Below are 14,529 nucleotides of genomic sequence, written 5' to 3'. Positions count from 1 at the left end.
GAGTGTGTGTGTGTCTGTGTGCATGAGAGAGTGTGTCTGTGTGTGTGTGTGTTTGTGTGCAAGAGAGCATGTGTGTCTGTGTGTGTGTGAGAGAGAGTCTGTGTGTGTCTGAGAGAGAATGTGTGTGTGTTTGTGTATGAGAGAGTGTGTGTGTGTGAGAGAGAGAGTGTGTGTGTCTGTGTGCATGAGAGAGTGTTTCTGTGTGTGTGTCTGAGAGAGTGTGTGTCTGTGTGAGAGAGTGTCTGTGTTTGTGTGAGAGTGTGTGTGTGAGAGAGAATGTATCTGTGTGTGTGAGAGAGAGTCTGTGTATGTGAGAGTGTGTTGTGTGTGAGAGAGAGTGTCTGTGTGTGTGAGAGAGAGAGAGTAAGAGAGAGTGTGTGTGTGAGAGAGAGTGTGTCTGTGTGTGTGTGAGAGAGAGTGGCTGTGCTTGTGAGAGACAGTGTTTCTGTCTGTGTGAGAGAGAGTGTATCTGTGTGCAAGTGTCTGTGTGTGTGTGTGAGAGAGTGTGTCTGTGTGCGAGTGTCTGTGTGTGTGTGAGAGAGTGTGTCTGTGTGTGTGGGAGAGAGTGGGTCTGTGTGTGTTTGAGAGAGTGTGTTTGTGTGTGAGAGAAAGAGTGTCCCTGTGTGAAAGAAAGAGTGTGTCTGTGCGTATGTATGAGAGTGTCTGTGTGTGTGTGTGAGAGAGAGAGTGTATGTGTCTGTGTGTATGAGAGAGTGTGTCTGTGAGAGATAGTGTGTGTGTGTGTGTGTCTGTGTGCATGTGAGAGAGTGTGTTTCTGTCTGTGTGAGGGAGAGAGTGTCACTGAGTGTGTGAGAGAGAGTGAGTCTGTGTGTGAGAGAGAGTGTGTGTCTGTGTGTGAGAGAGAGTCTGTGTGTGTGTCTGAGAGAGAATGTGTGTGTGTTTGTGTGAGAGAGAGTGTGTCTGTGTGTGAGAGAGAGAGTGTGTGTGTCTGTGTGCATGAGAGAGTGTTTCTGTGTGTGTGTCTGAGAGAGTGTGTGTCTGTGTGAGAGAGTGTCTGTGTTTGTGTGAGAGTGTGTGTGTGTGAGAGAGAGTGTATGTGTCTGTGTGTATGAGAGAGTGTGTCTGTGAGAGATAGTGTGTGTGTGTGAGTGTGTCTGTGTGCATGTGAGAGAGTGTGTTTCTGTCTGTGTGAGGGAGAGAGTGTCACTGAGTGTGTGAGAGAGAGTGAGTCTGTGTGTGAGAGAGAGTGTGTGTCTGTGTGTGAGAGAGAGTCTGTGTGTGTGTCTGAGAGAGAATGTGTGTGTGTCTGTGTGCATGAGAGAGTGTGTCTGTGTGTGTGAGTGTGTTTGTGTGCGAGAGAGCATGTGTGTCTGTGTGTGTGTGAGAGAGTGTGTGTCTGTGTGTGAGAGAGAGTCTGTGAGAGTGTGTGTGTCTGTGTGCATGAGAGAGTGTTTCTGTGTGTGTGTCTGAGAGAGTGTGTGTCTGTGTGAGAGAGTGTCTGTGTTTGTGTGAGAGTGTGTGTGTGAGAGAGAATGTATCTGTGTGTGAGAGAGAGTCTGTGTGTGTGAGAGTGTGTTGTGTGTGAGAGAGAGAGTGTCTGTGTGAGAGTGTGTTGTGTGTGAGAGAGAGAGTGTGTGTGTCTGTGTGAGAGAGAATGTTTCTGTGTGTGTGTCTGAGACAGAGTGTGTGTGTGTGAGAGAGAGTGTTTGTGTGTGAGAGAGAGAGTGTCTGTGTGTGTGAGAGTGTCTGTGTGTGTGAGAGTGTCTGTGTGAGAGAGAGTGTCTGTGTGAGAGAGAGTGTCTGTGTGAGAGAGAGTGTCTGTGTGAGAGAGAGTGTCTGTGTGTGAGTGTGTTGTGTGTGTGTGTGAGAGAGAGTGTCTGTGTGTGTGAGAGTGTCTGTGTGTGTGAGAGAGAGTGCCTGTGTGTGTGAGAGAGTGTCTGTGTATGTGAGAGAGAGTGTGACTGTGTGTGTGAGAGTGTGTGTCTGTGTGTGTGTGTTTCTGTGTGAGAGAGAGTGTCTCTGTGTGTGTGAGAGAGAGAGTGTGTCTGTGTGCATGTGAGAGAGCGCGAGTAAGAGAGAGTGCGTGTGCGTGAGAGAGAGTGTCTGTGTGTGTGTGAGAGAGAGTGTCTGTCTCTTTGAGGGAGAAAGTGTGTCTGTGTGTGAGGGAGAGAGTGTCTGTGTGCATGAGAGAGTGTGTCTGTGTGTGTGTGTTTCTATGTGTGAGAGAGAGTGTCTCTGTGTGTGTGAGAGAGAGAGTAAGAGAGTGTGTGTGTGTGAGAGAGTGTGTCTGTGTGTGAGAGAGAGAGTGGCTGTGTTTGTGTGTGAGAGAGTGTCTGTGTGTGTGAGAGAGAATGTATCTGTGTGTGTGAGAGAGAGTCTGTGTGTGTGAGAGTGTGTTGTGTGTGAGAGAGAGAGTGTCTGTGTGAGAGAGTGTGTTGTGTGTGAGAGAGAGAGTGTGTGTGTCTGTGTGAGAGAGAATGTTTCTGTGTGTGTGTCTGAGACAGAGTGTGTGTGTGTGAGAGAGAGTGTTTGTGTGTGAGAGAGAGAGTGTCTGTGTGTGTGAGAGTGTCTGTGTGAGAGAGAGTGTGTGTGTGAGAGAGAGTGTGTGTGTGAGAGAGAGTGTGTCTGTGTGTGTGATAGAGAGAGTGGCTGTGTTTGTGAGAGACAGTGTTTCTGTCTGTGTGAGAGAGAATGTATCTGTGTGCAAGTGTCTGTGTGTGTGTGTGAGAGAGTGTGTCTGTGTGCGAGTGTCTGTGTGTGTGTGAGAGTGTGTGTCTGTGTGTGTGGGAGAGAGTGGGTCTGTGTGTGTTTGAGAGAGCGTGTTTGTGTGTGAGAGAAAGAGTGTGCCTGTGTGTGAGAGAAAGAGTGTGTCTGTGCGTATGTATGAGAGTGTGTGTGTGAGAGAGAGAGTGTCTGTGTGTGTGTGAGAGTGTGTGTGTGTGAGAGAGAGTGTATGTGTCTGTGTGTATGAGAGAGAGTGTGTCTTTAGGAGATAGTGTGTGTGTGTGAGAGTGTATCTGTGTGCATGTGAGAGAGTGTGTTTCTGTCTGTGTGAGGCAGAGAGTGTCACTGAGTGTGTGAGAGAGAGTGAGTCTGTGTGTGAGAGATAGAGTGTGTGTGTGTCTGTGTGCATGAGAGAGTGTGTCTGTGTGTGTGTGTGTTTGTGTGCAAGAGAGCATGTGTGTCTGTGTGTGTGTGAGAGAGAGTCTGTGTGTGTCTGAGAGAGAATGTGTGTGTGTTTGTGTATGAGAGAGTGTGTGTGTGTGAGAGAGAGAGTGTGTGTGTCTGTGTGCATGAGAGAGTGTTTCTGTGTGTGTGTCTGAGAGAGTGTGTGTCTGTGTGAGAGAGTGTCTGTGTTTGTGTGAGAGTGTGTGTGTGAGAGAGAATGTATCTGTGTGTGTGAGAGAGAGTCTGTGTATGTGAGAGTGTGTTGTGTGTGAGAGAGAGTGTCTGTATGTGTGAGAGAGAGAGAGTAAGAGAGAGTGTGTGTGTGAGGGAGAGTGTGTCTGTGTGTGTGTGAGAGAGAGTGGCTGTGTTTGTGAGAGACAGTGTTTCTGTCTGTGTGAGAGAGAGTGTATCTGTGTGCAAGTGTCTGTGTGTGTGTGTGAGAGAGTGTGTCTGTGTGCGAGTGTCTGTGTGTGTGTGAGAGAGTGTGTCTGTGTGTGTGGGAGAGAGTGGGTCTGTGTGTGTTTGAGAGAGCGTGTTTGTGTGTGAGAGAAAGAGTGTCCCTGTGTGTGAAAGAGTGTGCCTGTGTGTGAGAGAAAGAGTGTGTCTGTGCGTATGTATGAGAGTGTCTGTGTGTGTGTGTGTGAGAGAGAGTGTATGTGTCTGTGTGTATGAGAGAGTGTGTCTGTGAGAGATAGTGTGTGTGTGTGAGTGTGTCTGTGTGCATGTGAGAGAGTGTGTTTCTGTCTGTGTGAGGGAGAGAGTGTCACTGAGTGTGTGAGAGAGAGTGAGTCTGTGTGTGAGAGAGAGTGTGTGTCTGTGTGTGAGAGAGAGTCTGTGTGTGTGTCTGAGAGAGAATGTGTGTGTGTTTGTGTGAGAGAGAGTGTGTCTGTGTGTGAGAGAGAGAGTGTGTGTGTCTGTGTGCATGAGAGAGTGTTTCTGTGTGTGTGTCTGAGAGAGTGTGTGTCTGTGTGAGAGAGTGTCTGTGTTTGTGTGAGAGTGTGTGTGTGTGAGAGAGAGTGTATGTGTCTGTGTGTATGAGAGAGTGTGTCTGTGAGAGATAGTGTGTGTGTGTGAGTGTGTCTGTGTGCATGTGAGAGAGTGTGTTTCTGTCTGTGTGAGGGAGAGAGTGTCACTGAGTGTGTGAGAGAGAGTGAGTCTGTGTGTGAGAGAGAGTGTGTGTCTGTGTGTGAGAGAGAGTCTGTGTGTGTGTCTGAGAGAGAATGTGTGTGTGTCTGTGTGCATGTGAGAGTGTGTCTGTGTGTGTGAGTGTGTTTGTGTGCGAGAGAGCATGTGTGTCTGTGTGTGTGTGAGAGAGTGTGTGTCTGTGTGTGAGAGAGAGTCTGTGAGAGTGTGTGTGTCTGTGTGCATGAGAGAGTGTTTCTGTGTGTGTGTCTGAGAGAGTGTGTGTCTGTGTGAGAGAGTGTCTGTGTTTGTGTGAGAGTGTGTGTGTGAGAGAGAATGTATCTGTGTGTGTGAGAGAGAGTCTGTGTGTGTGAGAGTGTGTTGTGTGTGAGAGAGAGAGTGTCTGTGTGAGAGAGTGTGTTGTGTGTGAGAGAGAGAGTGTGTGTGTCTGTGTGAGAGAGAATGTTTCTGTGTGTGTGTCTGAGACAGAGTGTGTGTGTGTGAGAGAGAGTGTTTGTGTGTGAGAGAGAGAGTGTCTGTGTGTGTGAGAGTGTCTGTGTGTGTGAGTGTGTCTGTGTGTGAGAGTGTCTGTGTGAGAGAGAGTGTCTGTGTGAGAGAGAGTGTCTGTGTGTGAGTGTGAGAGAGAGTGTCTGTGTGTGTGAGAGTGTCTGTGTGTGTGAGAGAGAGTGCCTGTGTGTGTGAGAGAGTGTCTGTGTATGTGAGAGAGAGTGTGACTGTGTGTGTGAGAGTGTGTGTCTGTGTGTGAGTGTGTTTCTGTGTGAGAGAGAGTGTCTCTGTGTGTGTGAGAGAGAGAGTGTGTCTGTGTGCATGTGAGAGAGCGCGAGTAAGAGAGAGTGCGTGTGCGTGAGAGAGAGTGTCTGTGTGTGTGTGAGAGAGAGTGTCTGTCTCTTTGAGGGAGAAAGTGTGTCTGTGTGTGAGGGAGAGAATGTCTGTGTGCATGAGAGAGTGTGTCTGTGTGTGTGTGTTTCTATGTGTGAGAGAGAGTGTCTCTGTGTGTGTGAGAGAGAGAGTAAGAGAGTGTGTGTGTGTGAGAGAGTGTGTCTGTGTGTGAGAGAGAGAGTGGCTGTGTTTGTGTGTGAGAGAGTGTCTGTGTGTGTGAGAGAGAATGTATCTGTGTGTGTGAGAGAGAGTCTGTGTGTGTGAGAGTGTGTTGTGTGTGAGAGAGAGAGTGTCTGTGTGAGAGAGTGTGTTGTGTGTGAGAGAGAGAGTGTGTGTGTCTGTGTGAGAGAGAATGTTTCTGTGTGTGTGTCTGAGACAGAGTGTGTGTGTGTGAGAGAGAGTGTTTGTGTGTGAGAGAGAGAGTGTCTGTGTGTGTGAGAGTGTCTGTGTGTGTGAGAGTGTCTGTGTGAGAGAGTGTCTGTGTGAGAGAGAGTGTCTGTGTGTGAGTGTGTTGTGTGTGTGTGTGAGAGAGAGTGTCTGTGTGTGTGAGAGAGAGTGCCTGTGTGTGTGAGAGAGTGTCTGTGTATGTGAGAGAGAGTGTGACTGTGTGTGTGAGAGTGTGTGTCTGTGTGTGAGTGTGTTTCTGTGTGAGAGAGAGTGTCTCTGTGTGTGTGAGAGAGAGAGTGTGTCTGTGTGCATGTGAGAGAGCGCGAGTAAGAGAGAGTGCGTGTGCGTGAGAGAGAGTGTCTCTGTGTGTGTGTGAGAGAGAGTGTCTGTCTCTTTGAGGGAGAAAGTGTGTCTGTGTGTGAGGGAGAGAGTGTCTGTGTGCATGAGAGAGTGTGTCTGTGTGTGTGTGTTTCTATGTGTGAGAGAGAGTGTCTCTGTGTGTGTGAGAGAGAGAGTAAGAGAGTGTGTGTGTGTGAGAGAGTGTGTCTGTGTGTGAGAGAGAGAGTGGCTGTGTTTGTGTGTGAGAGAGTGTCTGTGTGTGTGAGAGAGAATGTATCTGTGTGTGTGAGAGAGAGTCTGTGTGTGTGAGAGTGTGTTGTGTGTGAGAGAGAGAGTGTCTGTGTGAGAGAGTGTGTTGTGTGTGAGAGAGAGAGTGTGTGTGTCTGTGTGAGAGAGAATGTTTCTGTGTGTGTGTCTGAGACAGAGTGTGTGTGTGTGAGAGAGAGTGTTTGTGTGTGAGAGAGAGAGTGTCTGTGTGTGTGAGAGTGTCTGTGTGAGAGAGAGTGTGTGTGTGAGAGAGAGTGTGTGTGTGAGAGAGAGTGTGTCTGTGTGTGTGATAGAGAGAGTGGCTGTGTTTGTGAGAGACAGTGTTTCTGTCTGTGTGAGAGAGAATGTATCTGTGTGCAAGTGTCTGTGTGTGTGTGTGAGAGAGTGTGTCTGTGTGCGAGTGTCTGTGTGTGTGTGAGAGTGTGTGTCTGTGTGTGTGGGAGAGAGTGGGTCTGTGTGTGTTTGAGAGAGCGTGTTTGTGTGTGAGAGAAAGAGTGTGCCTGTGTGTGAGAGAAAGAGTGTGTCTGTGCGTATGTATGAGAGTGTGTGTGTGAGAGAGAGAGTGTCTGTGTGTGTGTGAGAGTGTGTGTGTGTGAGAGAGAGTGTATGTGTCTGTGTGTATGAGAGAGAGTGTGTCTTTAGGAGATAGTGTGTGTGTGTGAGAGTGTATCTGTGTGCATGTGAGAGAGTGTGTTTCTGTCTGTGTGAGGCAGAGAGTGTCACTGAGTGTGTGAGAGAGAGTGAGTCTGTGTGTGAGAGATAGAGTGTGTGTGTGTCTGTGTGCATGAGAGAGTGTGTCTGTGTGTGTGTGTGTTTGTGTGCAAGAGAGCATGTGTGTCTGTGTGTGTGTGAGAGAGAGTCTGTGTGTGTCTGAGAGAGAATGTGTGTGTGTTTGTGTATGAGAGAGTGTGTGTGTGTGAGAGAGAGAGTGTGTGTGTCTGTGTGCATGAGAGAGTGTTTCTGTGTGTGTGTCTGAGAGAGTGTGTGTCTGTGTGAGAGAGTGTCTGTGTTTGTGTGAGAGTGTGTGTGTGAGAGAGAATGTATCTGTGTGTGTGAGAGAGAGTCTGTGTATGTGAGAGTGTGTTGTGTGTGAGAGAGAGTGTCTGTATGTGTGAGAGAGAGAGAGTAAGAGAGAGTGTGTGTGTGAGGGAGAGTGTGTCTGTGTGTGTGTGAGAGAGAGTGGCTGTGTTTGTGAGAGACAGTGTTTCTGTCTGTGTGAGAGAGAGTGTATCTGTGTGCAAGTGTCTGTGTGTGTGTGTGAGAGAGTGTGTCTGTGTGCGAGTGTCTGTGTGTGTGTGAGAGAGTGTGTCTGTGTGTGTGGGAGAGAGTGGGTCTGTGTGTGTTTGAGAGAGCGTGTTTGTGTGTGAGAGAAAGAGTGTCCCTGTGTGTGAAAGAGTGTGCCTGTGTGTGAGAGAAAGAGTGTGTCTGTGCGTATGTATGAGAGTGTCTGTGTGTGTGTGTGTGAGAGAGAGTGTATGTGTCTGTGTGTATGAGAGAGTGTGTCTGTGAGAGATAGTGTGTGTGTGTGAGTGTGTCTGTGTGCATGTGAGAGAGTGTGTTTCTGTCTGTGTGAGGGAGAGAGTGTCACTGAGTGTGTGAGAGAGAGTGAGTCTGTGTGTGAGAGAGAGTGTGTGTCTGTGTGTGAGAGAGAGTCTGTGTGTGTGTCTGAGAGAGAATGTGTGTGTGTTTGTGTGAGAGAGAGTGTGTCTGTGTGTGAGAGAGAGAGTGTGTGTGTCTGTGTGCATGAGAGAGTGTTTCTGTGTGTGTGTCTGAGAGAGTGTGTGTCTGTGTGAGAGAGTGTCTGTGTTTGTGTGAGAGTGTGTGTGTGTGAGAGAGAGTGTATGTGTCTGTGTGTATGAGAGAGTGTGTCTGTGAGAGATAGTGTGTGTGTGTGAGTGTGTCTGTGTGCATGTGAGAGAGTGTGTTTCTGTCTGTGTGAGGGAGAGAGTGTCACTGAGTGTGTGAGAGAGAGTGAGTCTGTGTGTGAGAGAGAGTGTGTGTCTGTGTGTGAGAGAGAGTCTGTGTGTGTGTCTGAGAGAGAATGTGTGTGTGTCTGTGTGCATGTGAGAGTGTGTCTGTGTGTGTGAGTGTGTTTGTGTGCGAGAGAGCATGTGTGTCTGTGTGTGTGTGAGAGAGTGTGTGTCTGTGTGTGAGAGAGAGTCTGTGAGAGTGTGTGTGTCTGTGTGCATGAGAGAGTGTTTCTGTGTGTGTGTCTGAGAGAGTGTGTGTCTGTGTGAGAGAGTGTCTGTGTTTGTGTGAGAGTGTGTGTGTGAGAGAGAATGTATCTGTGTGTGTGAGAGAGAGTCTGTGTGTGTGAGAGTGTGTTGTGTGTGAGAGAGAGAGTGTCTGTGTGAGAGAGTGTGTTGTGTGTGAGAGAGAGAGTGTGTGTGTCTGTGTGAGAGAGAATGTTTCTGTGTGTGTGTCTGAGACAGAGTGTGTGTGTGTGAGAGAGAGTGTTTGTGTGTGAGAGAGAGAGTGTCTGTGTGTGTGAGAGTGTCTGTGTGTGTGAGTGTGTCTGTGTGTGAGAGTGTCTGTGTGAGAGAGAGTGTCTGTGTGAGAGAGAGTGTCTGTGTGTGAGTGTGAGAGAGAGTGTCTGTGTGTGTGAGAGTGTCTGTGTGTGTGAGAGAGAGTGCCTGTGTGTGTGAGAGAGTGTCTGTGTATGTGAGAGAGAGTGTGACTGTGTGTGTGAGAGTGTGTGTCTGTGTGTGAGTGTGTTTCTGTGTGAGAGAGAGTGTCTCTGTGTGTGTGAGAGAGAGAGTGTGTCTGTGTGCATGTGAGAGAGCGCGAGTAAGAGAGAGTGCGTGTGCGTGAGAGAGAGTGTCTGTGTGTGTGTGAGAGAGAGTGTCTGTCTCTTTGAGGGAGAAAGTGTGTCTGTGTGTGAGGGAGAGAATGTCTGTGTGCATGAGAGAGTGTGTCTGTGTGTGTGTGTTTCTATGTGTGAGAGAGAGTGTCTCTGTGTGTGTGAGAGAGAGAGTAAGAGAGTGTGTGTGTGTGAGAGAGTGTGTCTGTGTGTGAGAGAGAGAGTGGCTGTGTTTGTGTGTGAGAGAGTGTCTGTGTGTGTGAGAGAGAATGTATCTGTGTGTGTGAGAGAGAGTCTGTGTGTGTGAGAGTGTGTTGTGTGTGAGAGAGAGAGTGTCTGTGTGAGAGAGTGTGTTGTGTGTGAGAGAGAGAGTGTGTGTGTCTGTGTGAGAGAGAATGTTTCTGTGTGTGTGTCTGAGACAGAGTGTGTGTGTGTGAGAGAGAGTGTTTGTGTGTGAGAGAGAGAGTGTCTGTGTGTGTGAGAGTGTCTGTGTGTGTGAGAGTGTCTGTGTGAGAGAGTGTCTGTGTGAGAGAGAGTGTCTGTGTGTGAGTGTGTTGTGTGTGTGTGTGAGAGAGAGTGTCTGTGTGTGTGAGAGAGAGTGCCTGTGTGTGTGAGAGAGTGTCTGTGTATGTGAGAGAGAGTGTGACTGTGTGTGTGAGAGTGTGTGTCTGTGTGTGAGTGTGTTTCTGTGTGAGAGAGAGTGTCTCTGTGTGTGTGAGAGAGAGAGTGTGTCTGTGTGCATGTGAGAGAGCGCGAGTAAGAGAGAGTGCGTGTGCGTGAGAGAGAGTGTCTCTGTGTGTGTGTGAGAGAGAGTGTCTGTCTCTTTGAGGGAGAAAGTGTGTCTGTGTGTGAGGGAGAGAGTGTCTGTGTGCATGAGAGAGTGTGTCTGTGTGTGTGTGTTTCTATGTGTGAGAGAGAGTGTCTCTGTGTGTGTGAGAGAGAGAGTAAGAGAGTGTGTGTGTGTGTGAGAGAGTGTGTCTGTGTGTGAGAGAGAGAGTGGCTGTGTTTGTGTGTGAGAGAGTGTCTGTGTGCGTGAGAGAGAATGTATCTGTGTGTGTGAGAGAGAGTGTCTGTGTGTGTGAGAGTGTGTTGTGTGTGTGAGAGAGAGAGTGTCTGTGTATGTGAGAGAGAGTGTGACTGTGTGTCTGTGAGAGAGTGTATATGTCTGTGTGTATGAGAGAGAGTGTGTCTGTGTGTGTGAGAGAGAAAGTGTGTCTGTGTGCGTGTGAGAGAGAGTAAGAGAGAGTGCGTGTGCGTGAGAGAGAGTGTCTCTGTGTGTGTGTGAGAGAGAGTGTCTGTCTCTTTGAGGGAGAAAGTGTGTCTGTGTGTGAGGGAGAGAGTGTCTGTGTGCATGAGAGAGTGTGTCTGTGTGTGTGTGTTTCTATGTGTGAGAGAGAGTGTCTCTGTGTGTGTGAGAGAGAGAGTAAGAGAGTGTGTGTGTGTGTGAGAGAGTGTGTCTGTGTGTGAGAGAGAGAGTGTCTGTGTATGTGAGAGAGAGTGTGACTGTGTGTCTGTGAGAGAGTGTATATGTCTGTGTGTATGAGAGAGAGTGTGTCTGTGTGTGTGAGAGAGAAAGTGTGTCTGTGTGCGTGTGAGAGAGAGTAAGAGAGAGTGCGTGTGCGTGAGAGAGAGTGTCTCTGTGTGTGTGTGAGAGAGAATGTGTCTGTGTGTGTGAGAGAGTGTCTGTCTCTGTGAGGGAGAAAGTGTGTCTGTGTGTGAGGGAGAGAGTGTCTGTGTCCATGAGAGAGTGTGTCTGTGTGTGTGAGTCTGTGTGTGTGTGTGAGAGAGAGTGTGTATGCATCTGTGTGTATGAGAGAGAGTGTGTCTGTACATGTGAGAGAGACAGTGTGTCTGTGTGCATGTGAGAGAGAGAGAGAGAGTAAGAGAGAGTGCGTATGTGTGAGAGAGAGAGAGAGTGTGTGTGTGTGAGAGAGTGTGTCTGTGTGTGAGAGAGAGAGTGGCTGTGTTTGTGTGTGAGAGAGAGTGTCTGTGTGTGTGAGAGAGAATGTATCTGTGTGTGTGAGAGAGAGTGTCTGTGTGTGTGAGAGTGTGTTGTGTGTGTGAGAGAGAGAGAGTGTCTGTGTATGTGAGAGAGTGTGCATGTGTGATAGACAGTGTATGTGTCTGTGTATATGAGAGAGAGTATGTCTGTGTGCGTGAGAGAGAAATAGTGTGTCTCTGTGCGTATGAGAGAGGGAAAGTAATAGAGAGTGCGTATGTGTGAGAGAGAGTGTGTCTGTGTGAGAGAGTATTTCTGTCTGTGTGAGGGAGAGAGTGTCACTGTGTGTGAGAGAGAGTGAGTCTGTGTGTGTGTAAAAGTGTGTGTGTGAGAGAGAGTGTGTGTGTGTGAGAGGGAGTGTGTGTCTGTGTGTGTGTTTCTGTGTGTGTGTGAGAGAGTGTGTGTGTGTGAGAGAGAGTCTGTGTTTGTGTGTGAGAGAATGTGTGTGTGAGAGAGAGTAAGAGAGAGTGCGTGTGCGTGAGAGAGAGTGTCTCTGTGTGTGTGTGAGAGAGAATGTGTCTGTGTGTGTGAGAGAGAGAGTGTCTGTCTCTGTGAGGGAGAAAGTGTGTCTGTGTCCATGAGAGAGTGTGTTTGTGTGTGTGAGAGAGAGAGTGTGTATGCATCTGTGTGTATGAGAGAGAGTGTGTCTGTACATGTGAGAGAGACAGTGTGTCTGTGTGCATGTGAGAGAGAGAAAGAGAGAGTGCGTATGTGTGAGAGAGAGTGTGTCTGTGTGTGTGTGTGTGAGAGTTTGTGTCTGTGTGTGAAAGGGATTGTCTGTGTGTGAGAGAGAGAGTGTCTGTGTGTGTGAGAGAGTGTGCATGTGTGATAGACAGTGTATGTGTCTGTGTGTATGAGAGACAGTATGTCTGTGTGTGTGAGAGAGAAATAGTGTGTCTCTGTGCGTATGAGAGAGGGAGAGTAAGAGAGAGTGCGTATGTGTGAGAGAGAGTGTGTCTGTGTGAGAGAGTGTGTTTCTGTCTGTGTGAGGGAGAGAGAGTGAGTCTGTGTGTGTGTAAAAGTGTGTGTGTGAGAGAGAGAGTGTGTTTGTGTGTGAGAGGGAGTGTGTTTCTGTGTGTGTGTGAGAGAGTGTGTGTGTGTGAGAGAGTCTGTGTTTGTGTGTGAGAGAATGTGTGTGAGAGAGAGTGTCTGTGTGTGAGAGAGTGTCTGTGTGCATGAGAGTGTGTCTGTGTGTGTGAGAGAGTGTGTCTGTTTGTGTGTGTGTCTGTGTTTGTGTGTGTGTGTGAGAGAGAGAGTGTGTGTGTGAGAGAGTCTGTGTTTGTGTGTGTGAGAGAGTGTGTGTCTGTGTGCGTGAGAGAGTGTGTCTGTGTGTGTGAGAGTATGCCTGTGTTTGTGTGTGTGTGTGTGAGTGTTTCTGTGTGTGTGTGTGAGTGTCTGTATTTGTGTGTGTGTGAGAGAGTGTGTCTGTGTGTGTGCGTGAGAGAGTGTGTGTGTGCGTGAGAGAGTGTGTCTGTGTGTTTGAGAGAGATATTTTACTTGTGTGAGAAAGAAAGTGTGTCTGTGTGTGTGAGTGTCTGTGTTTTTGTGTGTGAGAGAGTGTCTGTGTGTGTGTGTCTGTGTGTGTGAGAGAGTGTGTGTGAGTGTGTTTGTATGTGTGAGAGTGTGTCTGTGTATGTGTGCAAAAGAGTGTGCATGTGTAAGAGTGTGTCTGTGTGTGTGAGAAAGAGAGTGTCTGTGTTTTTGTGTGTGTGTTTCTGTGTGTGTGAGAGAGAGTGTGTCTGTGTTTCTGTCTGTGTGTGTGTGTAAACTAGCCAGTCTTATTGTGTGCCCAGCTGCTGTTTCAGGTGAATTGGTCCTTGTGTCTCCAAAGACACAAAAGCTGCAAGAGTGACTTTACTGGGGGAAAGAGAGTGCTGTTCATTCCAGTGGGGATTCATCCAGTAAACCTTCCCCACACACTAACATCCCTCTGGCAATGCAGTGACTAGTCCTGCACACAGTTCTCCAGTTACAAACCAACGTAATGTCTTACGAGAGCATGACTCATTAGAGTCTGGTGGTGTTTTAATCAGAGGGTCAGCATGGCCCAGCTGAGGGGAGAGGTTGGGAAGGAGAGTCCTTCAGAGTAACTCTAGCTGGTGTGGTAAGCTAACTGCCCAGCCAACTGAGCTAACCGACCTCACTCCAGGGGCATGCCCTGTATAACTCAATCATAGCTGCCTGCACCACAATTGGAGCCAGTTGCAAGGCCATTCTGGCCCCACCCTAACCCAGAAGGGAGAGCATGGGAAGCTGATGAAGGAAACAAGCACCTCCCACATGGCCTTCTGAAATGGAGCTGGAGGACAGAGCAGATCTGGCCTGTTGTTTGCTTCCCCAGGACTGACCTGCGCCACCTTACAGTGAGAGGCTCTGGGGAACCTCGAGGAGATTTCACTTCTCAATGAGAGGCTGCAACTCCAATCCAAATCAGGCTGGTTCCCTCCGAGACTCACGGAGGAGTGCAGACTCTTCAGATCAGGCCCTTGTGGAATTATAACCTCCAGGGTGTGGGCCAAGAGCTGGGAGACAGCATTAAGAATATAAGACCATCTGAAATAGGAATAGGCGGAGACCATCCAGCCCCTCGAGACTGCTCTGGTATTCAATAGGATCATGGATGATTTAGCATTTGACTTGGGAGCTGAAACCAGGACAGTACAAAGACAGAGAGAATCAAATTATTTTGCCATGAGGAATCATCAGACAGGAGCTGGAACCAGAGAGCGCGAACACACACACACACACAGACTGTGGGATTCAGGCTGTCTATGGTAACTTTACCACAAGGGGGCGAGCTCTAGACTGAGGAGGGACAAAGACGCAAAATGCTAGAGAGGGGGCAGCTGCACAGTCTGATCCCACCGATCTCACTACTTCCCTCTCGCACTACAGCTCTCATGTCTATTTCTGTGTTCCCAGCTGTCTCTCCCACATCTTTCCTTCAATTCCTATCTCTCAACATCCTTCACATCTCTGCCCTGTTAACATTTCCCTGTAGATTCCCTTCCTACAACACTCTGCCCCTTTGTCACCCCACCAAGTTTTTCAGGAATGCTTAATCATTCAATCATTCACAAAACAACACCTTGCTCATCTCTCTCTGTGGGGAGAAAGTGAGGACTGCAGATGCTGGAGATCAGAGCTGAAAATGTGTTGCTGGAAAAGCTCAGCAGGTCAGGCAGCATCCAAGGAACAGGAGAATCGATGTTTCGGGCATAAGCCCTTCTTCAGGAATCCTTATTGCTTATATATGCATATCTGGCTTAACCTACATCCTCACAGCACCTTATCTATTTGTCTGTAACATCTACCATTGATTGCAGGCACGTTTCATTCCTGTATGCACATTTTAGCTAATACAAAAACAATTATATATTTCCTTCGCATAGTTTTCATTCTTGTTGACTCAGCTCTTGGATGAAACGATTATACACTGGTGTGAGTGCGTTTACCTTGCATAAGTAATTATGATTGCAGAAGTAACACTACTTTACCTATATCCCACAATTTCCCCCTTTTTCTTTAATTACCATTTGTTATCTTCTGCATTTTTCTTTTAAGCATCGCCCCCAAAATTCGCAAG

The sequence above is a fragment of the Chiloscyllium punctatum genome, chromosome 10 (assembly GCF_047496795.1).
Source record: "Chiloscyllium punctatum isolate Juve2018m chromosome 10, sChiPun1.3, whole genome shotgun sequence".
NCBI lineage: Eukaryota > Metazoa > Chordata > Chondrichthyes > Orectolobiformes > Hemiscylliidae > Chiloscyllium > Chiloscyllium punctatum.
Note: the sequence above shows the minus strand (reverse complement) of the source record.